This window comes from Dendroctonus ponderosae, unplaced genomic scaffold (genome assembly GCF_020466585.1).
Source record: "Dendroctonus ponderosae isolate FM_Combo_2020 unplaced genomic scaffold, Dpon_F_20191213v2 Dpon_F_20191213_1, whole genome shotgun sequence".
Taxonomy (NCBI): Eukaryota; Metazoa; Arthropoda; class Insecta; order Coleoptera; family Curculionidae; genus Dendroctonus; species Dendroctonus ponderosae.
In genome coordinates, this window is record NW_026017110.1 from 55061305 (window position 1) to 55087203 (window position 25899).

The window sequence follows — 25899 nt, forward strand, 5'->3', positions numbered from 1 at the left end:
AACAAATCGCCAACCACTTAAATCCGTTTATTTAGCGTTCGCATATGAAACTGGCAGTCAATTTAAAAAATAACACAAAAATCGACTCTTTAAATCGAGGATTATTTTATCTCAATGTATTAGTAAAATATATGTATGCGAAGGTCGGGGGAAATATATAACACATGATGTCAGTTTAAAGCTGAACAAAGACAAAACCGAATTAAACTTTTCTTTGCCTACAAAGGATCGGAAAATTGAATATCAGTAAAACAATTTATTCCTGAGATCCGATTCCTAGATTATCATATTATTTTTTGGGCAAATTTTGTTAGTTTGGTAGATGAAATATACAGTTCTTCTTAAGTCACAAAGAACAAATTAATTGCCTATTAAAAAATAAAAACGTACTATTTAGAATCAGTAGTAAATAATTAGCTAAATATCAAATGTTACTTCTGTACTGGACGTATTCCAAATACCGTATAATTGTATTAGTGAATCGTATTGCAATTTTTCAGTAATTAATTGTTAAGCTTCTTTAAGCTCCTTGGTGTTTATATATATACTAAAGGAAACACATTCACAGTGAGAATTCAAGTTGACATTCTGTATTTATTCATACTCAAAAAACGTGGAAGTAAGCAACGCAAAAGTAAAGTAAAACAAAAATTTATAGTTTCCCGCGACACTATTCTGAGTGAATTTAGCTAGTTTGAATTTTTAACGCAATTCTGTGACCTTAGTAGTCTCATTATCATCTTCCGCTCATATTTTCCCATCAGTCAAAAAACCGCTCCAAATCTCCCATTCATGAATTAAATTAGTTTCCAATTTTCAACTCATAGTTTTTTACTCATTTTGGTAGTAGTATTTATGAGAAATTATAGTGAATGATTTATATGAAAAGTCGATTGTATACAAAGACATCTAACATGTGCGATAGTAAATTGAGGGTGGATAATTTAATATCTGAAATCAAATCCAGTCACGCATGTATGTTATGAAATTCTACCTAAACAAAAACATGATTTAAAAAAGCATTGGTGTGTATTATAGATAACCAATAATAGATAAAGCATATATTATAGATAACCTAGTATAGCAGGGTCATGTTCTCAGGTATCTCAATATCTCAAAACGAATGTGATTAATATTATATCTAGTAGTTTTTTTTCAATGCAGGCAATTTTTAGACTAGTTAATTAATAATACAGTTTATGATATTTATAACAAAATCTATTTGGGTTCATTATTATTGTTGACTTCTTTATAATTAAACAAAAGCAATTGCATCTTTCCCCTCCTATATTATAATTATGATTAATTCTAACTGACTTAAAAGGTATCAGGCGTTCTTCTAAATTTCTACTTTTTCCTTTGACTTTTTTTGCTAAAATTGTTTTCCTCTCATACAAAATTATATTTTATATGCTTTATTTAAAATAAATAAAAAATGTGCGTTATTGTATACCTCGAAAAATACTCTATTGCTGAACAAATTCTTCTGGCAAGGCAAGTTGTTTAAAGAGCTTTCAGTGTGTGTCACAAACTTAGTATAACCCTACTTCCATACATTTTCCAATATCCATTTTCCTCGTCGAGGAATATGCCACATAATTCAAGATCTGTTTTCAGTGGCTAAATAATTGGCACTTAATTCGAAATCAATAATGCAAATGGCTTAATTAAATTTGTCGTAATAGCAGACAGTTTTCATGCAAAATTTTAAATATTAGTTGAATTATAGAAGATAACACAAAATAATGAAACATAAACTTTTGCCACGGATCTCAACCTGCTTTAACACAGGCTTTATTTAAACTGTGGAAACATTAATGTTACAAGGTCTTTTATGAAGCGGAAAAATCAATTCTAGTTTCATCTCCAGTTTAAGAAGAATCCCTCTTGTTTGTGCCATAGTCCCTAATTAATAAGTTTTCAACCGTTTTTCTTTGTTACATATTTTCCAACTGAAATCTTGCGTTAATTTATGCTTTGAGATTGTCTTATCCCTATGAGTTATTAACTTCTTTATTCCAGGAAGTTTCTAGAACGGGTTTTAATCAATTTAATTTTTGACGAGGCAATTACATCGAATCTTAAGCAGCAAAACAGCAGCTACTGGAATGTAGTTATCAAAGCAACTTAATTTTCCTTAAAACGGGGGGGGGCGTTATTCAATGTTGGGAATATTTTTCGGTTGGAACAATTTACCTTTGCAGCTCTCAGAACTTAGGCGTAAACGACTTTCATATTGAAAAGTTGAAGTTACAACGAACTTCTATTAGGATCAATTGGCGTAAAATATCTTCGCTCATGCAATGTCTACTTTCAGGTTGTAATTAAACTAAGTTTCACTCCAGACTAATTATTGGACCTAGTATCTAACGTTTTCTACTTTCCTATCCATTGCTGCGCATACACACGGGGTAGAATATTGAACTGCAATAAATTTTATATTAGAAAACCCGACCACTTGCAAAGAAATATATTTCCGACTCTCTTATTTTCAATTAAACACGGTTCATTCGCATTCGGATGATTTGTTCTCTTCGAGGGTTCGAACCTATCTAAACGTTTTCCTTTATACATTTTACCGAAGTGATATTAATTTTAGTTGGGAGTCAAATACAATGATAAGCGTTTTATTGTCAAGTTTCCATATTGCTAGGGGAATTTAGAATTCGTTAAGCTAATGCATTGAAAGGATTGAATCACGTTCAACAAATAATATCAACTTAAATAGAATTGCAGAAACTTACTTGGACTTCTTGAGTACAACTTTGCAAAGTATATGAAATACATTTTTTAGCTCCTCTAGCGAAGAAAACTAAATGCATCAACAAGGTAATGTACACTGGCATTATACATTAATGGCTTATATATGTACATTAATGGCTTACCATATCTGTTTCCTGTGCGTGTATTGCAAGTAAAGATGCTAACAAGACGATTAATGGTATAAAACGAAAGTGCAGACTGGTTTCAGATATGGTTATGGTTTCATCGACAATTTACTAGTTAGAAAAACTTGTTGGAAAACAGTGCATTACAACAAGGACTAAGACAAAATAATATCTATTCAAAGTGTCAAGTTGTCAAACATATATTAAAACGTAAAACGAACTGCATAACTGTTTTAAGGTGATAAAATCAATCTCGCAAAAATCTCGTGTATGCCAGACCTATCCCTCAGCCGCAATATAAAAATTACAAATGTAAATCTGGAATTTGTAACATCTTACAATTATTTAGGCCTGAATGTATGGAATAAATCAAACCTGCAGAACATCAATACGAATATAACTATGAGCGGTTGAAAAACGCGATTTTGAAACCGATATGGTCTCCTACATGCCTTAAATAATGTTCTATCATTCCACCACTCAAACATCGATTTTGAATATGCTAGTGGCAAAAACCAACGAGACTTTCATTCAAGATATGTTTCTTTCTTTCAATACGGATAACATAAAATTCTTCTAATAGTTAGTCTAATACAGGATTTAAACATTCTACTCTGAATGGACCATGTTGTTTCAAAGAACTGATGCTTCTTGTGCTTGAAGTGAAAATACTTTAACTGATTTACTCAAGATGCTAAAGTACTCTGAAAACTATGTATGACCACTTGAAAATTTTCAGCAAGCAGCTGAGACCGTAACAATATGTATTTCATTTGTCCGATACTTAATTGGTTCAAATGAGGATATATACATTATTCGCTATTACAAATGTGTTTCAAAGCAAAACAATTTTCTCAGATTTTTGCCTCACCAACTAGTTGTTTAGTGGGTACCTGGGAAGCAATGGAAATAAATTCATTTGACAATTCCCAAAAACTCTGGACAAAAAACGTATAATTTATGTTTACCCATTTTCCATTGTTAGAGGTCTGTCTCGACACTAAACCGTCGACCAATTATTTTTTATCTGTTACGATAGATTTTTATTTCCCACAAACCAGGGCTTTTATAGAAACTGGGAAAATAACCACATATTTCTAATGACTGAAATAGTTCCGGATATAAAATGAAACGTACCAGTTTTAACTTAAAGCGAATATGGACTTTATTTAAAATTTATATGAGCTGGTTTTCAATACGTTATTCATAAAGTACAGAACAATTGTAAAAACGTAGTAAAAATATTGCATTACGTTTTCAATTGTTATTTGAGAGATAAAATTAAATTTTTCTTTTCATTATATTCGTAGACGCTTTGTCGTCGAGTCATTATAGTACATCATAATGACCACTCTAGGACCGTATGCGATATACAATATATCTTTTGAATTTTTCATTTTGACAAAAAAAAATGTCTTGTGGATCTGAGTTATGGTTAAAATGATCAAGTTTTGCATATTCTGCATTGCATAAACTGGCTTTTAAAGAAACCGAATTACATACAGTAAATGGTAAAGAGAAGATTGATTGGTAAAACTCTTGGATTCAGGTCTGGGATCCAGAAAAAAGTTTGAAATGTGACAACAATTCGCATAACATTCATTTTGCTGCATTAGACGTAAGTATATGGTCGTGCTTTAAATGCTGGAAATAGACTGACTCGAGATGTAAGTTAAGTTTTTTAAAATTGCTAGAAAATCCAAACATATAAATAAATGATAGTAAATTTTCATTGTCTAGTGACTTTTCCTTTTACCCGTTGGTGAAAAATGCAGCGCTGAAAACAATTGACGTGTTGGATTATTTTCACCAAAAGCATTTCCTTGGAAGTTGAATAAATTTATTCTGACACACGGGATTAATAGACATGTCGCTACTTTCAGCCAATTAACCCTTTAAGATAATATATATTACGTAGATAATAAATATATTGTAACCCCGATGTATGTGGGAGAAAATTGGTGCTCTGAATTGCTGTTAGCGTTACGGGAGAGGCAAGAAAATTCATCCTAATCGAGAAAACACTTGAATTGTTTGTCAAAAGTAAATATCCATTTCTGCAACGTGAGTTGCTACATGTACCAACATAGTTGTGTGATTCATATCGGTACACATGCACTCCTGAATGCAAACATAAACAGCCCTAACATATACGTATACTCACGTTGGCTTAGGCATATTTTACAATATAAGTGGAAGATGCTTTTACCATTTTACATTCAAACTTTTTTGGTTTAGGTTTCAGAAAAGCTTGTTTATCGGTGTGGATGTAAATAAATTAAAGTTATCAGTGATATCTAGAAAATAGATATTGGAGCCTAACATTTGTTACATGTTTGAGGTCAAAATTGTTACAAACTAAAAACCTCATAGGAGGTAAATGACAATTTACGGATACCTATGATTAATTATTATCAAGTAATACTGAATTGGTCTTACGCTGAAGGAGGTGTGACATATTACTGGTATATCCTGACTGGCGCATTATTCATTCTCTGTTTTAGAACTGTTTTAGAACAACGCATGAAAATTTTTGTAATTTTAATTGTTTAAACTATGATTTTATTTGGATCTGGTTTATCAATTAATATCAGTGAAAATGTTCGTATTTTGTAAATTTCCAGACAATCAATATCGAGATGTCTGTGCAGATACCTCTAACAACAATAATAATACTGAAACTGAAATACAGAAAAATGGTATGAGATTGTTGTTCTGCCTATTGGATCTAGTAATATTTTTAGAGTCCCGACTGCTAAAATGAAAGCGGGATTAACAATTTTGCGGTCTATAATATGTCCGCTTTGAAGTGATGTGTGCTTTTTCAAAACGTTGAACTACATTCTTTGAACAATCGCACACATGATGCGATGATTAAAATTTAAATCAAACAAGATAATAGAAGTTGTTATTAGAACAGTTAAAACAACAGCCTAAAGTGAACGAATACACGACAGTCAAAAAATATTAATCGCTATAAAGATATATGCAAGTATGGATAACTTCAACTATTACATACATACACTAGCTGGAAACTATTACAAAGTACACAGTTTCGAGAAAAAGTGTAGGTACTTTGATTTGCCCGACTTATATCCAGAAGTAAAATAGTAACATAAAAACACTCGTCTGTAGCTTATGGCATTATTGTAAATTAACTGAAGTTTTTCTATGTCTGGACCTGGAAAGTAGTCGATGTGAGTCCTCATTAAACCAAAATAAAGCTGTTGATTAACTCTAGCTCTACAACATCTACATTGTATATAAATTGGAGAAACTCATTCATTAAAGCTTCTGGTGAATGATAAACGTCTCATTGCTGGAAGTAAAAGTATGTGCGTATAATTTAACATGAAACAGACGTTTAAAAGTTTTGTATTAGATTATGAGAGTCGCCTTTACTTTACTGATCTCGCGATCAGTTCAACTAACTAAATCTTTATTCCATCGGTGAAAGCCTCTCACATGGAACATATAAGCATTTAGACAGGTATTTAGCCCGTGAAGTCTTCAGTAAGTATAGATTAAGTTCTATAGAGATGAGCTGGATTAATACCTACAATTCCAATTAATTGGGCATTTTGTATCAAAAAGTTTCGTATTTCTGGAAGAATTGCGTTTCCTCACGTTCTCTATTTGGCGTTAATAAAGAACTGCTTGATTTTTGAGTATTGGACTTTAAATCAATATTGCGCGAACCCTTAAGGAGAAACTAGGCCCCTAAAGGTCTTTCAGTTTTAATTGATTGGGATAAAAGCATTGAGTATGGCATAATGGAACCAATAAAATTAATATAAAAATAGTGAGGCCTATAAAAAGCCAATTAAGTTTACGATGAAATTTAGACACGAAAATTATGAAAAATTAGACAAGTTCGAATCTTGAAGCGTAGAAGTAGGAGAAGCAAAGAATATTACAAATAACGTATCCAACGGTAAACAACAATTAAAAGTCACGGATTTTCGTGATTAACAAACTTTAAATGTTAACTTGACCACATTGGTGAGAGAAGGACAAAAGACGATTCCTCAGGGATTTTTTTATTCGTCTGAAGATATCTAACTTTTTTATGTTGTTTTTTTTTATTAAATGCGCATGAGAAGTGTGCTTGGTCAATATCTTCAAAATAAACCATTTTCTACATAAATATCTTGCAGTGTATCAATTAACGCTCAATTCTACGAAATTCGGAAATTTACTGTTGCTTTAATAACCAGGATGCATGTAAATATTTTTCGTGAATAGTCATTTTAATGACTGTTATATAAAGAAATATTGCCCTACAACCAAACATACCCCAAATCCTTAAATATGAGGGATCACAGTCACAATCACACACTTTCATCACCCTAAATTCGACCATTGAAGATGAATAGATGTCTTATAGCATAAAGACTGCCGATCAAAAATCTCCGCGTTTTCATAATTTGCCATAAATTGGTTTTCAAACACTAGCCGAAACATAACTACTTAAATCCTGAAATGTAAAAAAAAATACAGAATTATAATAGAATAATCAAAATGGGCCAAATTAAAGGAAGTAAAGTTCATGGCAGATGCTCTGACTAAAAATAGTCAGTTTAAAGAAAATATGTTTAACCCAGCTCTGACATTCAAGGCGAAAGCACTGATGAAATTCGAAGAATGCAGTTTTTCCAGAGAACTTGCGGACAAATATGTGATTTAAATATTTTAGGGCACAGTTTTATGAGCAGTTTATTTATTTGATTTCAATCGGCACCTAAAATTATTAGAGTGATTTTCTGGCAATTTTATTCTTAGGAAAATGGTGCTACCTACGTTCAGTATCTCATTGAAAATCTTTCTAATTTCAACCAATCATCTGATTTTTTTTGTGGAATATATTATTTGAACATTGCAATATATTCAAATAAAACCATAATTAGTAACAGACTAACAGACAGGTCAAGACTTTTACTTTTCCTAAAACGCCCAAAGTTTTGTAGCCAAATAATTTAAAAAAGTATCTAAATCAAAAATACCGTAGTTTGTGAATATTTGTAATAACCAAACCATTACACGATCAATTTTAAGTAACCAACAACTCGCGGCATGTGAAAACCTGTTTTATCTTCTATTGCAAAAATTGCAAGCTGGCCGAGGCGTTTACGGCAAATGCGGGCTCGCCTACTAAATTTAACGACCAGAAGTCAAGAAAGCAAAAAATTACGTGTCTATTAAATACTTGGTAATACCTAAGTGCTAACCAAAGATGTCAGCTCAATTTCGGTTGTCCACATTCCAGTATAAATATCACATTTCTGTCTTTCCACGACACGAATTGAATTGCTCACTACCACAAATCGATCACAACTGACTAGTGAAAATGGCTATCCCAATAAATATTTAGGCCTCTAGGAATTTGTTGTGAATCAGCTGCCGTAAAATAAATAAACAAACCTTGAAGTATTCAAAAGCAAATTATTCCTGGAATCCTAAATTCCAGTAGATTTGTAAATTACGTAACAAGCTTTGTAATTCCTGTATGAGCAAATATTCCAGAAGTGGGAAATAATTGTAAAATATTTGGAAACTAGTATCATACTAACGTAATCTGGGGCGTTAACATAATCGTGTGGCGGAACTAATTCCCGAAAAGCAAAATGGCGTAATTGTGTTTATATTACTTTGATATTCATGTTCATGTGGCTTGAAAATATGATACATTTCTAGCTCTTTTACGCTTTTTGAGAACATTATCTAATGCGAATATTTAAAATATCTAGATCCATTACGGCAAAGAATGAAACCATGTATTTGAACTGAATTCTGCCAGATGGAATAATTTTAGCATTCCTGTTAGCTTAACGATTGTTGCCCTGTAGCCAAACATTCTTCCGCTTTGATTCGCAATTTTACGGTTTTTTTAATTTTCTCTATAAACTCATCGGCTTCATTAGTTGAGATGGATTTCCAAACCATTCTCGTTTTTGAGGCGAGCGCACAAGCTGCAAATGATGGTGAAACTGAAGTTGAAAAACAACCCTAGCGAATTAATATTTTTAAATGACTGGTTTCGATTTGTACTGTTGAAGTGTATATCAACATCTCGTTCGAGTCGTAATTAATCAACTATGTAATTAGTAGATAACCAACTTTGAAACGGCTTTATTTAAACATCAGCTGAACTCAATTTAACCTTTCTTCACTAGCAAGTTACTTTCTTACTTGTAGCTTATTTCAACAGAACAACGCTTTTGTTTCAAAATATTTTTGCTCGTGTATGACCTGTACTACACAGCAAACTGCAATACGGATAAAGGAATTCCAGTTCGATGCAAATATATCGGCATATTTTCAACGAAACTTGTAACAAATCTAGCAACATATTCGATTTAAGTCCCATACTACATTTGAAAATGCATTAGATAAAATAAATGGCCGCAACCTTCAACGCTTCCCCGGCAATTTAAAAATAATTCCGTGCTGATTTTTCCTTTTCCGTGATGTTTCCTGAAAATATTGCTTGCTTAGTCATCGGTCCATTCGCCGTAATGTTGTTTAAGCTCCATTAAATTGGAAGTAATGCAAAACTTTGTTTCTTTAACATAAAAAAAACGTCGTCTTAAATTTAGGGTCAAAATTCTCAAATCTTTACTCTTAATAGAATCAGCATAGCTACCGGAAAATAGCCGTGCATCGTAGCTAGATTATGACAGTATCTTTAACACCCTGAGTTCTTTAAATGCCATAAAAAAAAGTTTCAACATTCAGACTTCATAAGTACTATTTTAAACATTTCAGTTGACTATTGGAGAAGGACTTTTGGCAATTGAAGCATTCCAACATTGGGTTGAAAATTCTCCTGAAGTTTTTTGAAGCATTGCGTACATTAGTTTTGTGCCATGAAAAAACATATGCGATGATTTTCAATGAGTTTTCGATTGCAAAAATAATCCTTCAGGAATACTAGACTCTTCTAGACTAGATACTAGTCTCTACAGAGACTACGAAAAATCCATGGTATAGAAAGAAGTGCCCATTTAGGTTCGTATAGATGTTAAACATTTCTATGAAATATTTTTTTTGTTTTTGTGTTGTTCACGAACATTCATTTAGTTTCAATTTAGAAATTATTGTATCTTTCGCAGTTAAAAATTTCATTTTCAAAAAAGCGATCCTGCTCAACATTTAAGCACCTTTACATACCCATCTGAGAAAAAGTAATTTTCAAATCAAAATTACTTTTTCTTTAGGTCAACTTTCCAATGTTACGCCTACAAAAAAATCCTTAAATTTAATATGCTCTAATTAAATTCGTTCTCGCAATAAGGGTAAATCTTTAATTTTACTGTTGAATCAAGTTTCCCGAATTTAAAACCGACGAATCACTTCAGAGACATAAATGACGATTATTTCTTAAGGTATTTAAAATCAGTATCATTTTAATAAATGTTATAGATATCTAGATTCAAGATATTGAAGTAGAATGGAGTATATAGAGTAGGTGAAAAATCCGTATCAAGACCATTACAGATTGAATATGAAATATACATAAGCATCACCAGTCAGAAAGAACGACAAATTATTATTTGTCTATATTCAGCAGACGTACTTTTGCAGTAGACCACTGAACAGTGACCAACTGAAGAGATTTAGAATTGGGAATTAAATACACATTTACAGTCTTCTTGGTATTTAATAACGTGTCCTAATAAGATAAACAGTGACCAGTGACATTGAAAAACTTTTTATTATATTAATAATAGCAAAGAGAAAATTATTCAGCCTATTTATGTTTGAGGATAATCGTACGATATCTTTTTAAAATCTATTTGCATATAAGATTGCAAAATTTGTTTCAGAAGACTTAAATGCGCAAATGATAAAAATATCTCCTTCATTCCAAAGAGATTTTACGATGAAAATGCATGGGTAATGAAATGAATATTCAAAAAATGTAAATTAAAGAATTATTTCGATATTGCTGTGAACCACACGCAAACTATTAACTGTAAACTATAAAGTTTCCCTTGTACAACTGATTCTACTCTCACCGACCGCTTCTGGTAGAACATTGAAAATAATATGGAATGGGACAATAATTACACACCAAAGCATTGCACGGTTAGAATGGTAACGAGATTGCAGGTGTTGCTCACAAGCACTTCAATATAGAACCGGTTTCGAGTCTATTAACTCTCGTCAGCTGAGCTTAGCTTCGAATTCGTCCTTTGCTAGTTTGAGTGTCGACCTAGTCACTTTGGTTTTGGCAGTTACAACTTGCTTTGCTTTATGCATTTGACTTCCGGATCTGGCTGCACTCTAAAGTGAAATGAGCCAAATGTCTGTCATCACAAAATATATTCGGGATTCCAAGTGATTAAATTTTTTCTAATCGATTTTCTCTAGTGGAGTCAGCAGTCAGAATTGAGTTCATTTGGGCATACGGATTAATTTAAATTAGGAACAGGATAAGTAGTTACTTATAGAAAATATTGATCAGTTCGATGCCAAAATTGCTATAAAAGAAATGAGACACAAGATCGCACTTCATGTCAATACCATTTGAAAGGAATAAATTCGTGAAATTTATTAAATATGTTGTATTAAGTGAAATTATTTAACCGTGTAACTATTGATATCAGGGATCAAATAAAGTTCGTTTCCGCAGACTGCAGCAGGTTTGTTACAAGATTTATATCAACCACTTCTATTTATAATTACAAATAAAAAAAGGAAAGTAATTTTTAAAGAAATATTATTCACGAACATTATAGAAAAATCTAGTTATGTCATCTAGAACAATACAAAGTCTAAAAATTATTGTTTATATGAAAATATACGGTCAGTGGCAATTGAAAGACGAATGCTCTATGATGCTCGTGAATATTGTGGTTCTATGCAAGTAGGCACCATTCCCTCATCGCCTTCGATAATGCTGATCGCAGATGTGATCGAAACGTCAGTACGCAATTCCAGTGGTCCCGAGTTATAAGCCTGAAAAACTTTTCAATCGATACTTTGATCGGCCGTAAAAGCCTTCATAGTCCGATTGAATACTTTTCTTCCAAATAAATGTAAAGCTTATACCTACAGATTAAATTCAGTTTTTTAAGCCGGAACATAGCTTCCAGATTTTTGTGACGTTATTGAGACATCAATATTATGGTTTGAATTGGTTATCTTCTAAATGTTTTCATTAACTTACAACGAGTGAAAGGACTCATTTTTCAGTACCTGTAAGATGAAACTCATACTCACTTGTTAAGAACATTTAAAAAATGCGCACTTAGAGTTAAGGAGTGAAAGCTATTTTTGATAGAACTACCCTTTAGTCATGCAATTGTCTGACAAATAATTGTGAACATTCTATTCAAGTTTCCCATTCTAAACAGACGGCAAGACGGAAATGAACAAACTACGCATATTATCCTGTATAATTACAAATTTGCTAATAAAAATGAACGAATCATTTAAACAATTAATATTAAATTGGTTTTGCGAATTGTAACGAAGTTGCCTGACGTAATATTAAATTACTATTCTGAAACTGAAGACGAATTAAAGCGGGAATCGAATTGGACGTTTGCTCTCATTTTAAAAATGCAAATAAGAAATTTAAGAATAACAAGAGAATCTGCCTTTCTAATACCAACCCAATTTTAAAAGCGCAGTAGTGTAGTAATATCAAAATTAAAATTTAAAAATGTCCGTATCTTTATCATTGGGATCTGTTGTAGAACTACAAATATTTTCTGTAAAAAAACCACCCTTAACGGCTCAATGATCAATATTTTGCCGAATACCAAAAACAATTATTTATCTTTTATTCGCTGCAAATACTTCTTTAATAATAAACCATAACGTGTTAGCACAAAAAATATATTGCAGCGAAATCAAAATAGTAAGAAGTAATCAGTATAAAAATGACCTAATACAGTGATAAAATGTAGCTGCAATATAACTGATTAAAAGTTTTAAACTGCAGCGCCATAAGGTGTCGTAAGCACATCCTTTGCCATTGCAATGAACTACCACATTAAAGTTGTTTTCTATAGTGAAGCGTTTAAAATATCGTATTACCCAAAGAAGCTTCAGAAGTTATATTGAACTTTTACAACATTTTTTATCTTTGCGTATTTTGTCGTTGTTGCAAGTTTCAGTTTAACTGTGAGCATTTCGTAAACTACTTTATTTCAGCATTCATGGTAGGAAGCTTGCAGTTTATCTATTCGATTATAACTGATATTAGATTAATCGTATCTACTCTTATAGGAATTCCCACTGACACTCGTTGGCTTGCAAGTAACATATCAAATGGTGTGAAGTTAAACCCTGGCTTTAAAATCGATGGGAATATTTCGTGTCGTTGAACAGTTAAAATAAAATTCAACTAAACGCCGATAATGTAAAGCGTGAACTTAAAGAATAGGGAACCTCTTATCGACAATTTCTTCTATCTTTACGATAGCAGATAACTAAGTCCAGGTTTATAATGGTCCGCCTGAAATTTATGGAGGCAATTACAAATTAGGACTAGATCTATAACGGACATTCTTGGACATGAAATGGAAGGAAAAATTAAGTACTAATTCTAACTTGTTTGCGGATAATGTATTGAATCATTTGTGGCAAATTCTTTATATTTTTGCCTAATCCAAAGGAAAGAAACTGAAGAAATGTTTTAAAACGTTTTATAATAGTTTAGTTTCAAATCCGACATATATGGCTTCAATTTTCGACATAATTTGAAATTGAAGCTACTGTACGATACGTAAAATAGTTTACGTTGAATCTACGAGTAGTTAACTGAAAAATTCCGAACATACTTAAAACCGCAAAAAAAACATTTTGAGGCATAGCCAAATCCGTCAAATTCGTAATATTTGGAAATTAGAGACTTATTTTTAGACCTAAAGTAAGGGAAAACGAAATGTGATTAACTATTGAACGTAGCGTTAAAATACAAACATATGTACTACTTATAGTCTATTAAATATGTATTCGCTACGTTTCGTTAAGTTCTGATATTAATATCTCCAAGCTCTAGTATTGAATATTTAATAGCGGTGCTCAATACAACTTAATCATTTATATACTACCACAAAGGTAATGTGAAAATAAACTAAATCAATTTTAAATATCAATTATACTTTCATATACATATTTAGACGAACTATTTACATTCCAAATAATATTTCGTTCGCTTAAATATGCATTTCAAATTTAGCATAAAGTGTTGAATTAAAGTGTTTAAATAATCGCCTGCACACAAGTACCAATACGTAAAATATGATTTAAACAATAAGTAAATTCAATTCGTTGTTTAGAGTTATATTATTGCAGCTGAATGTTGGGAAGTTTACGCAAATGCCTGAGAGAAGGCTGCCAGTTAAAGTGAAGTGATAAAACATTCGTTTAAGTTTTAATACTGTTGGTTTATTCTATAAAAGCACACAATTATTGAACTTTTAACAATATCTGTGAAATCAACGCAATAGGTCGGCGCAATTATTGTCAAAAAATTGAATGAAATGAAAAATTAAATAATTGGTCATAAGTTTAGTTTCGTTAAAGAGAAACTAGTCATAAAAGAAGTTTAAAATTTCAAAGACTATCCAAATTGTTCTATTGAAAATTGTTTTCTCCAAGGAAAACTTTCCCGTATAGGTACTCAAAACCAGTTATTTTCATTCACCTGGTGACCATGATTTTCTTCGTAATTTTTGGACACGCGTTGTATATTGGTCGGCTCTGTTTTTGACCTCTTAGCGTACGAACTTATTGACATCATAAAGTTAACTACAAGTAAGTTAAGGTTCTCATAATATAGGAAATTAAGAAATCTGAACATCTGCACCTACTTTCAACATATAGGCTCGATCAAGTTATAAAGAAATGAACAGAAGGAAACACAGAGGAACAAAAAAATTCAGAAACTAGGTGGAACTACCAAAATGTCGTTTTCTCCAACACTGCTATAACACTTTATATTTCAAATTTATACAGAAGTAAATACATCTTACTGATGACGTTTAATTCTATTTCTCGTAGGTATTGAAATATGTATATGATATAGTCGCTGTAGTTTTCCATTTCCATTTTTAGTTTCTTCTTTCAATTACAATTTTGCACGAAAACTTACTACACTTTATATAAGGGATGAAAGTGAAACTTGTTTTAAGCAAAAGCTTTGATAAAGCAAAGCATAAAATTGAAAGCATTCCTTGACCACCTAACAAGTTATGTTATTTTACGACCCTCCTGGCGCCCTGTACCCGTCTGGCAAAATATGCGAAAATGCTGTATTTTGTGACCAATTTGTGTATCTTTATTTAAAGACATTTCTGCAATAGACAGATTTGCAAAATTTTGCTGTAAAAATGTAAAAATCGCCTATATTTAGCGCTGACTTTGTGCTATTTTATTTGGACTGACTCGGAACATTCCTGTTAATAACTCGACTCCTAGTGTATTAGGTGCACAATTGATTTCATTGCATGGTAACAATAGTTTTTACCCCTTATTCGAACGATTTAAAATTTTGTTATAATATCTAATTAAACTGGTTCGGTAAGAAGTTTCTCCTAAAGTATAATTTTAGGATTACATGACAAACACACCATTTTTGACTGCGTGGAAAACATGTATTTTCAACGAACGTTTTCCTGAACATCAATTCAATAATCATTTAATCCTACCATTGCATTCGTCCTACGCTTAACACAAGCTTGGTTTTAATACGAATAAAAATTATAAACTTGCAGTTTGTACGTAAAACATTTCAGCAAGACAACATTCTCTAAAGACAGAAACGTTTCTGAAGTGTTGCAGTGCTAGGGTGGGCTAACACGATTATACTTGTAAAGCATTTGCTTTATATCCTGAGAAAACCTGAGAGTCTGGCAAACAGATAAACTCGGCTTTATTTTAAATTTAAATTCAAATACCTCTTTTCCGAAAAAAAACAGGCGTGCAGGTCACCCGCGAGACTTAAAAAGGGATCTAGACTATGGTTCATTAAAATTGGTAAATCATATTTAATTCAAATTACTTGTGATCGTTCATGGATAAAACGATTAGCTTATTTTCAGAAACTCCCACGTATTTGAACCAGTGTAATTAGAAGGAGAATATCAAATTTTAATAAAAGATCATAAGAATAAAATATAAATATTAAATACATTTAGAATAACGTGCATAAATAATTTGAAAAAGTTGACAATTTCCATAACTACAAACCTTCAGAAAAATAATTACCTACTAATTGACGACAATTTGAAAGAAACTGTTTAAAATAGATTAATGCCATTAATGAATTGATTAATTTTCTACTCTTGCACGTTCAAATGAATATACTGGCTGCTCTCAGTAGCTAAATTATATTCAACTTAGTTAAACTAAATTCAACTTGCTAGTGGCTGACATCAATGGCAAATGTGGGACGTTATCTAGTTATTCATACCATTAACTAACTATTAGAGGTGTGTCCTTAGCATTGAAATAAATATGCTCTGTAAAGTAAGTCATACACATTCATAAAACAATTAGTATAATGAAATCAAAATTACACACAAATTTAAATGGTATTAGAATTACTTGGAGAAACGGCTACAACAAAGCCAGATAAATCTTTGCATTCTCTGTCACAAATCCTATAAATAAAACATGGCAATACCCGAAAGGCCTTTCACATAGTTAAAAGAAAAAACTAGCAATCCACTTATTGGAAGAATTAATAGATATATTTCAATTTGTCATAAATAAATATGTATCTTAATAAAACCATCATAAAATATTACAATTTGGGAACGTTGAAATTGCTGAAGATGCATGTAGTACCTATATGTTTCGGAAAAAGAGACATCTCACATATGAGTTATGAGCCAATATTTATTTTTTATTACCAATTTATTACCAAAGAGACCTTAGAACCGTTTGGTTTTTATTGATTTTACAGATTATAAATCAGCGATATAACCGTCCAGTCCTCTTAAATGATTTTTTGGTATTGAAACTCAGTAACATGGAAATCATATTTAGCTTTGAAATTTGAACAGTGATTTGCAAAATCGATCGTCAGTCTTTATTTCCCGTAAATTCGCATATAAACCCGAGCAATTGTGAAATGACAGTTATTGATGAAGTAATACATAGCAGGGAACTAATGGCATATTGTGCTTCGTGCTGCAGTTACGTTTCTTTAACAAGGATAATGCATTACTATTTACGACTTGCGAGCAAAAACAATAGGGAGAAACATCGTAAAAAGTAAGAAAACGAAAGAGACAGATATCAAATATTAGAGGCAAATAATAAGAGCAATTTTCTAATATATCATTGTGATGGGTCCTGAGAATAATGGTATGAAATAAACGTTGCACCGAGAGGTGAACGTTACTTCTCAACAGGCACGCTAGTTTTGATTAGTTAACATCAGAACAAAGCAAATATCCAGCTTTTATGGTTCTACCCTTAAAGATATTTTCGTAACTGAACAATGGCAATGTCATTTCGTGGTTTTCACCTTTTTGCATTTTTACACATTCGAGATATACATGCTGTCGTTTCTACCAAGAAAAAGGATATGACTCCTGGTGTGGGCTTGTTCGGTCTGAAAGTTTCCCATATATAATAATGTCTTACGGTCAGTGAGAATGTAACATGAAGACACTTCTCAGTATTTTCAGCGGCTCTGTTCCGGTAGCCAGATCTTCTTGTTCAAATATAAATTGCTAAAATTTAAGCAGATAGGTATTCATTTCCCTCCCATGGTATGTTAATGGTCATTTAGCATCTATCTCTATATATAACTTTTATAAATCATTTCGAGCTCGCATTTGCTTCAAATTGATCAGTCAAAATTTCCTTATTTTTCCTTTGCACGAATGAAACAAAATCTTTTAGAACGCAGGTACAGAAAGTTACGCCGAAAGTACTTATTTCATACTTAAAAATTAAATATATTCGTAAAAGTGGTGGCGATCGGCAAACCCTACGAATTCTTATTTGTATAGAGGTAAATCGAGTGCGAATTTCAAATTGGATATTTACCTAGCCCTACACTCAAAGATTAATCGCTTTGAATTGAAAGGATGCACAATTTAAACATTTACATTTAGACCAAACACCCTTTTAAAATGAAAAGTCATCCAAAACTCGATCGAAATACAAGCTGACTGGAGCTGTGCAAATGATTTATTATTAAAGGCAATAATGTCGAAAGTGTGTCAAGCCAAATAAGTTAAGATTAATTCGAAATGAACGTTTTAGCTGCATTTATCAACTCCCGTCGGGATGGAATCGACAAAAGGCAAACAACTATAGGGTGTCCTGAATAATGTGACTAATAGTGAATAGTGTCGTCAATAAATAAAATGCAGTTTTTCAAATATACTGGAGACATTCGAGAAGAAAAATTGCAATTTAATATACATATACAAGCGTGCTAATTTTTTCGCCGTTCTTTATGTTTAGAACCGCTTTGTTAATAAAAAAAAACGATTTGCTCATATTAACTTTTGTCGTTTTCCGATTAAACTGCAAGGTCAATGTGATTTACTACCATACTAGAACTATATTAATTAGGAAATTACCTGATGATAAACGAATATCTGTAGCTGTACCTGGATATACCACTTACAGTTCTTACTTCTTACAAATGCTGCTTTAAGTGCGGAAGCGGATAGATCCGTTTAGGATTCCAGGAGGACTAGGCAGCTTATGATATATGCTAGAATTATCGGAAGACTAAATAGAAGTGGGAATTTTAGGGCTGGTTTTGAAGGCCTATATAAAGTTGCGCCTGAGTTGCAACCGATTGTAGGAAGAGGCAGACAGAATGATGAATAAATTACTTAGCTTGTAGACTTAGCTTAAGTGACTATAAATAGATCAGTAGATTCAACTAAACATCTTGTGTAACGATCTCGTAAGGTTAAGCACTACATTGAAAGGAAATAACCACGATCTAATTAAATTATTTAGGAAAATAAATCCACTGTCTAGATCCAGTTTGGCCACCGCGGGACCGTCTTTGAGAATCCATGCAACAGTTGCAAACGAAACGGCAGGTGGAAATATCGTGAAATTTGTCACTGTTAATATTATAATTATTTTTAATGAAAACAGATATATTGGAACTATTTTCAATGTGAGTAGCATTGAATCCTGAATGAAACATCACGTTTTTATAATAACGGGTTATCCAATTCGAGGTTGGGAAAGTGCTTGCTATTTGAAATCTGTCAAAAGGAAACGTAATCCGAAGCGTTTTTGTTTTATTTGAAGGTTGGGCATTTTGGAATATGGATCGTTTAACTGTCGAAGAACGCGTAAAAATTATTAAATGTTACTATCAAAATGGTGATTCGGCTGTATCAACGTTTAGGGCTTTACGGGCAGATTACGGTCGACATAATCGACCCACAGAGCAAACAAGTTTCAACACAGTGGAAAAATTTGAAGAGACTGGATCGGTTACTGATATTGTAAAGCCTGTGCATCACCGCAACATTCGTTCAGCTGAAAATATCGCTATTGTTGCTCAAAGTGTGGAGGAAGACCCGAATTCGTCGATTCCCTGACGTGCTCAACATTTGGGCTTGTCTTATGGCATTGTAGCGAATTTTGCAATTCSATWTGAAGCTCCATCCGTCCAAAGTCCAACTGACTCAAGAACTTAAGCCTCAATACCATGGCCAACGCAGAACATACGCAGATTGGGTGATTGAACAACAAGCCGTTGATAATCATTTGTCGAACCTAAATTTTCTTCAGCGATGAGGCTCAAGTTTCGCTCGGTGGTTACGTGAATAAACAGAACAACCGTATATGGGGCTCGCAAAATCCTCAGGTGATAGCAGAAAGGCCTTGCATCCTGAAAAAGTGACCGTATGGTGTGCATTATGGTCCGGTGGTGTTATTGGACGACAACGCGAGCAGTTAGAGCCCAATGCAAGATAAATTTTCAGGACGTGTAATTTCAAGATTGAGTGATGTCAATTGGCGCGCAAGATCCTGCGACTTAACACCGTTATATTTCTTCTTGTGGGGCTATGCGAAAGATCGTGTTTACGCCAACAATCCTCAAACTCAGCGCTTGAGTAACTGAAAGCCAATATACGTGAAGTTATGACCGAGATATTACCGGTAATGTCCCGAAAAGTCATTCAAAATTACCTCAAAAGGATTGAGGCCTGTAGTCCTGAGTCCCATGGAGGACATTTAAATGATATTGTTTTTCACGTATAATGGCAAGGTTTAATCTTTAAATTGAATTAAAATTTTCGTCTCCATCTGAATATTTTGTGTGTTTTTTTTACTTTACTTTCCCAATCAAAAAATGGATAACTGTATTTTAATTTCTACTAGTATTAGTAAAATCCGAATATTTTCCATAATTTTTCAGTGTACGCTAATAAACTGATGATGGTTAAATGTGAAAGTATGCGTAGCAATTTGTTGGTAAGTAGGTACAGCTAACATCCAAAAATATTTTCCAAACATAAACGATTTAATTTTTGATGAATTACTCGAAAATGTTGTATTCCTGTATACCACTACAAGTAAAATGGATAGCTGTGCTATAAATAAAATAACACAATTTTAGTTGTCACCCAAACTAGGATGCTCTTAATTGAGCTATCTTGCAGCTATCTCAAGATCATATTTCTATAGCAGTTATAAATCTTCTTGGCAGCTGTCGCTTAGTTTCAGTAAATAAAGTAATGATACGGTGCTAAGTTTTTCCAACATGATCTTTGTAGATATCTCATTACAAACAACAAGATTGTCGTCACCTTATATTTAGAAACTTTTCCGAAACTATGTCTGTGAAATGCTATTAGTTGTACGGTTCGGTTCTGAAATAATTCGCGGAAACTTATTTCATACGTGACTAATAAGCGCTTTAATAAGCGGTTTTTGTAGAAACCGGTCATGGTTGAAAATGCTTGGAATGCAAGTTTTACCAAGAGAGCTTGAGACGTCAATCAGAGCACACGTATATCGTATTTTTAGCATTACTCCTAGCTTCACCCTTATTAAAATAACATTAGTTACGAATTAAGCAACAAATGTTGGAATTGATATAAGATCAATCGTGTTTTTGAACACTGCAAAAGATTGCATTCTGTCAGCATATAGATTTAGTTTTATGGACTACTGAATTCAGCCTGAAGAAAGTTTCACGTTAATGATTTAAGGAATATTTCCCTTAAAACTCGTTTTTATGTATCAAATTAATTGTACTGTTGTCGACTAAGTTGGCAGGTTTTCCTCAAAGAACTGTGTAAATAATTAGATATGGTTTACAAGAATCTTTAAGCGATTTTCTTAATGTATTCAAACAGTATTTTTTTAATGCGTATACTCATTTTAAATATTCTATCTGGCTAATATTCCGATTAAGTGGGTTAATTTTGTTTCCTAATGAGTTGCCAGTTTCGGCAGTGTCAAGTCTCATATATCATGAAGAAATATTGAATTGACAATGTAATATTAACTTGATGAAGTATCCAGTTTAGCCCGTTTTATCACATTGCCAAAAATACTGCAGTATTATCAATTTAATTAAACCATACGTGTCCTCACTCCAAACATATCTATCATGTGATTTTTCTCTGTTTCCGGATGATTTGATATTGTCAATGAAGCGTAAACAATTCGCTTTAAATCATGGCGTTTTCCATTTTTTTCCCATCGGAGGACGACGAAAATATACGCGCTATTTTAAAACTACCACTGTAAGTTTGCTTGAAATTGGTTAATACCTGAGCCAACAAATCTAGTGGGATCGATGTCGGAGTTACATCTGAATTACTGTGCGTTCTAGTAGCTTTTGCAACGTCCACCTGATCTACTTAAAAGCTAGCAACATTTTATGTACGAAAACCCTTCAAATATATAGTTTTTCTTGATCTCTGTAAGTCACTAGAAAATCTTCGAGAAATTTAAATTTCTGTCAAAATGAGTCAATAAAACTTCATAGCAGCCATAGTGTCTGGGATGCAATTTTTTAAACATTTCAGACTTAAAATATACGAATATTTATTATGTACTTGCTCTCTGTAACAAAATAAATAACAACCATAAAAATTATTTTCATATGCTCTGCTCAACCTGGTAGGTAATTATAATTTAGTATAACTTAATAAGTGCTACTAAACGCAATTATAATTCTATTTTCTGCTATGTTACTTTAAAACACTGCACTTTATGTGAAAATTCTGGTTTGTGCTGTTTCAATTATTCAGTGGGATACTTAAAGCCTCTATATGAATTTATCGCTCGTACTTTCCAAGAACTTACCCGAAACCAAAAGGAAATTACATATATTTCCTCAAAGTGCACTTAGGAAATTAATTGGCTATATCTAAAATTCCATTTCTCTGGCACGTTTGCTAGTTTTATTTGCAATGGATAATAGTATTCAAGGCACGATTTCTAGACGTTTGTCTTGAACATGTCCAGTTATACAAATTTTCTTTTATTGGTAAATGCAGGATCCTGATGTTCAATTGAATACTAGATTTCATTTCGTTACTGCAAAGTTGCGCTTTGGAATTGATAAAAATACTTCTTCGGGAAATTTAGCAGGGAAAATTTTCAACTGGAATCAAATTGAGAATGGAATTCAAACAATGCTCAGTCTTCCACTTCCAACTCTTTCAGTTGACAATTGAGTTGATAAAAGCAGTAAAATTTAGACTATTATTTGCGACCTACTGCCCTATCTGTGCCAGGATTTCGCCGTTTGATTGAAATAGACAATTTCTATACCAGTATTAGATAAATCAGTGCAAACCTTTGTGGTTGCTTTTGAAAACTCTTTGAAACGCAGTGCATTTAAGTATGAAGAAACTAATACTCAGAAAGCCGGTTGTGTTACCTACTTTTAACAGAAAATTTTAATATATTTCCAGGTGTTTAGAACCTCATTATCTTCAAGAAGCTCGGACTGCCTTTTGTTTCAAATCTCATTAATTTTCGTTCGTTAGACTGCTGACTTCTAAATTTGATAGTGCGCCTGAATGTTGTTTGGCGCTTCGTGAAAAACTACTCTTGGGTTTAATTTCATTTAAGCTTTCAAATTAAGTTGTTTTTAACAAATTTCTAGTTAATGGTCCCCGATTCCTGCTTTCTGCAGTTGGTAGGTAAAGTCCAACGTTAGTTGTTTAGTGAGGGTTTGAGAAAATTAGAGAAGAAAAAAAGAGAGCAATTTATTGCAAATGTTTACCAAAACGTAATGTCGATGCTTACAGTTTCATTTACATGAAAAGTTGTAAAATTATGTCTTTTTTGGTGCCGAATAAGCGTTTCTCGTAAGAGTTTCTCGTAGTTCAGAAAGCGACTAGTTTTCGCGTTCTGTAAATTAATACTGAATCAGAACTTACAAACTGAAACAAGTAGATATTTGCACTTTTCTCAGTTCATAACAAACATCTCAGCCTAAATCGGGTGAAAATTTCAATAAAATCCTATTCTCAGTTGTTATAACACGTTTCAATCTAAATCAGGTGAAAATTGCAATAACATCCCTGTCGATTTTGATCTTTGTACGACTTGGCAGTCTTTGACCCAAAGGTGAGCGTTTCAAAAAGATAATATTCTGTTTGAAAAATCGTAATTTCCAAACTAGAACAAGTAGAAACTTGCAAGTTTCTCTGTTCATAGAACATGCTTCAGCCTAAGTTTGCACGAAAATCTCTATTAATTTTGATTGTTTGGCTACTTGGGATTTTCGCTCCAAAAGTGAAAGCTTCAAAACCACAATTTTTTCCTTTCAAAATCGTTTTATTCCGGTTTTTTCCGTCTTGGAATTATTTGGTTGAAAAGTTAGTGTTTCGAAAGAACAATTTTCTGTATAAATGTAAATATATTTTAAGATTTAAAATATTCTATGGCTAATATTATCACCCGGAATTAAAGCAAGATATGCTAACATTAGATTACATAAACTAACTTGGGGTTAATCTAGAGAATTTACATATTCAAAGCAAATGCAATTTAACATGAAAGCACGTCCTGCAAAAAAATATTTAAAACGGGGGAGAGTAACGGGATAAATTCGACTTTTACCGAATAGTTCTGTGAAGTTGTAAATTCGCTAGTAGAATTATTTGAAGTATTTTTTATAAAATACACATTAGAGGTATGCAGCTTAGTTGGTGCTTTAGGTATGTATAATTTAAATTCTAGGAAACACTTTGATAACTAATATAGCCTATCATAAATAAATCGGATAAATGAAGTAATTTTGTTCCCATAACTGACGCTTTATCTGGGTTTGGAACTCAGATAAAACAGACCAAACCTTCTAAATAATACGTCTAAATTAATGGTGGTATGCAGAAACAGGAACGAATGCAGTTTGGAATTGACTCAGAGACGATAGACTTGGAATTGACTCAGAGACGGAGCTACAAAATATGGTAAGCTATTTTTGTTTCGGGATTTAAAACGTAACGAATGTAAACGAAACCGGAGACTTCCTGGACGATTTATGGGTAAGGAACGAACCGAAGATAACAAACAGATATTTCCTGCAAACTACCGTAGATATTGAAGCACGCCAATAGAAGAAAACTGCAATAACTAGGAGAATCAAAAGACATAATGATTGAATGAAGTGTAGCACAGACTTAAAACACGATCTTTTTGTTGTACAAAGGAAAGAATGGCAGATACGTAGGATAACATCGAAAGACTGGAAAACATATTGTATATTCGATGCGAAAAAATCGGCAAGTAAAATATAATTCATAAAAGAGTTAAGGTCCCAGTTGTGCACGATATTCCTAATGAACTCACAAAGTACGGAGGTTAGGAATTAACTAAAAAATTAGCACATACCTATGTTAACAACAAAAATCGAGCACACCGAAATACTTAAGTATCACTCTTCTGAGCACCATCAAGCTTCCAATAACGCCTGGAGAGATCGCAGCAGACTATTCAAGAACCCGAGAAAAATGATAAAAAAAAGTATCTATAATCGCTGCACAATATAATATTTGCAAGAATCTACCTACACCTTAAACCGGGTAACAACCCCACTCTTTGTTACCTGTATTAGGAGGTTTTGTTTCATTCACGTTACATAAATACAAGTTGTTTTATATGTAAATCGACAATAACAATTGGTGATAAATATTTGAGGAATGAATGGTCTGCTCATTAATTGTCAATCTATTTTAAAATTATGCTTAATAAGAAAGTTAAAATTGAGTCCTCACTTGTCTATATATTCGTGGAGAAACCGTAACATTTTTCAAACTTTTCTACATACACCCCAAATATATTCCAATTACGCGACTATTTTTAACGAGGCCATTTTTAAATTGGATTACTTAATTACCTTTAATATTATAGAATCAATAAAAACGCCTTAAAATTGAATTATTATTTATAATTAAAATTGAGCTCCAAATTCAATTTGAAATTGAATAAAGTGCATTATTGAATCTAGATGAAGTCAATGAATAATCGTATAATAAATTCCATCAATCAAAACACCATTCTCAAAGTAACCATAAAGGATTGCCCCAACAACTTTTCCTTCTGTGAAACAATGCTATCATTAATTTAATGACCACAGCCAGATCATCCTTTACGATATTCGAAATTAAATAGAAATTGAAAATGTATTAAATTTCTGGCTAAACGCAATTTTCTAAATACATTATCAACTAACACCGTTCCTTTCAAAGTTACAACTCCAGAATAATTCAACTTTTTCGTGTCCAAGTTATTTATTGGAAAAAAATTATATTTCTTTTGAATTTTAAACTTGGTTTTCTGAAATTGGTTCGGTAAAAGCTTAATTTGAATAACTTTTGTGAAGAAAAACGTTTTTCAGGTTACAATATTCCAATAACCGAAAAAGTTTGAAGTATTTGATCGTTCATGTAAAAGGTACGGTTCGTCAAAGTTTAATTTGTAAAGGGGGCCATTGCGAAAAAAATTATATGACGAATTAACTCCAAATCGTTTTTAGGGTATGGCATATTGTTCTTTTTAATGGGGCCGAAATATTAAAATTTGT

General features: G+C 32.5%; 1 protein-coding gene across 4 annotated transcripts in view; it reads right to left on the reverse strand.

Annotated features, from left to right (window-relative positions):
- Window positions 1–25899, reverse strand: part of LOC109537920 (tyrosine-protein phosphatase 99A) — a 298832-nt gene that overhangs the window by 138056 nt on the left and 134877 nt on the right. Inside the window, exon 1 of one of the 4 annotated variants that reach the window (XM_048661514.1) lies at window positions 8105–8212. The exons of the other annotated variants lie outside the window; for them this stretch is intronic. The gene's annotated coding sequence lies outside the window, so the exon portion shown is untranslated. Of the gene's footprint in view, window positions 1–8104; window positions 8213–25899 lie in introns of those variants that run through there. 4 annotated transcript variants of the gene reach the window in all.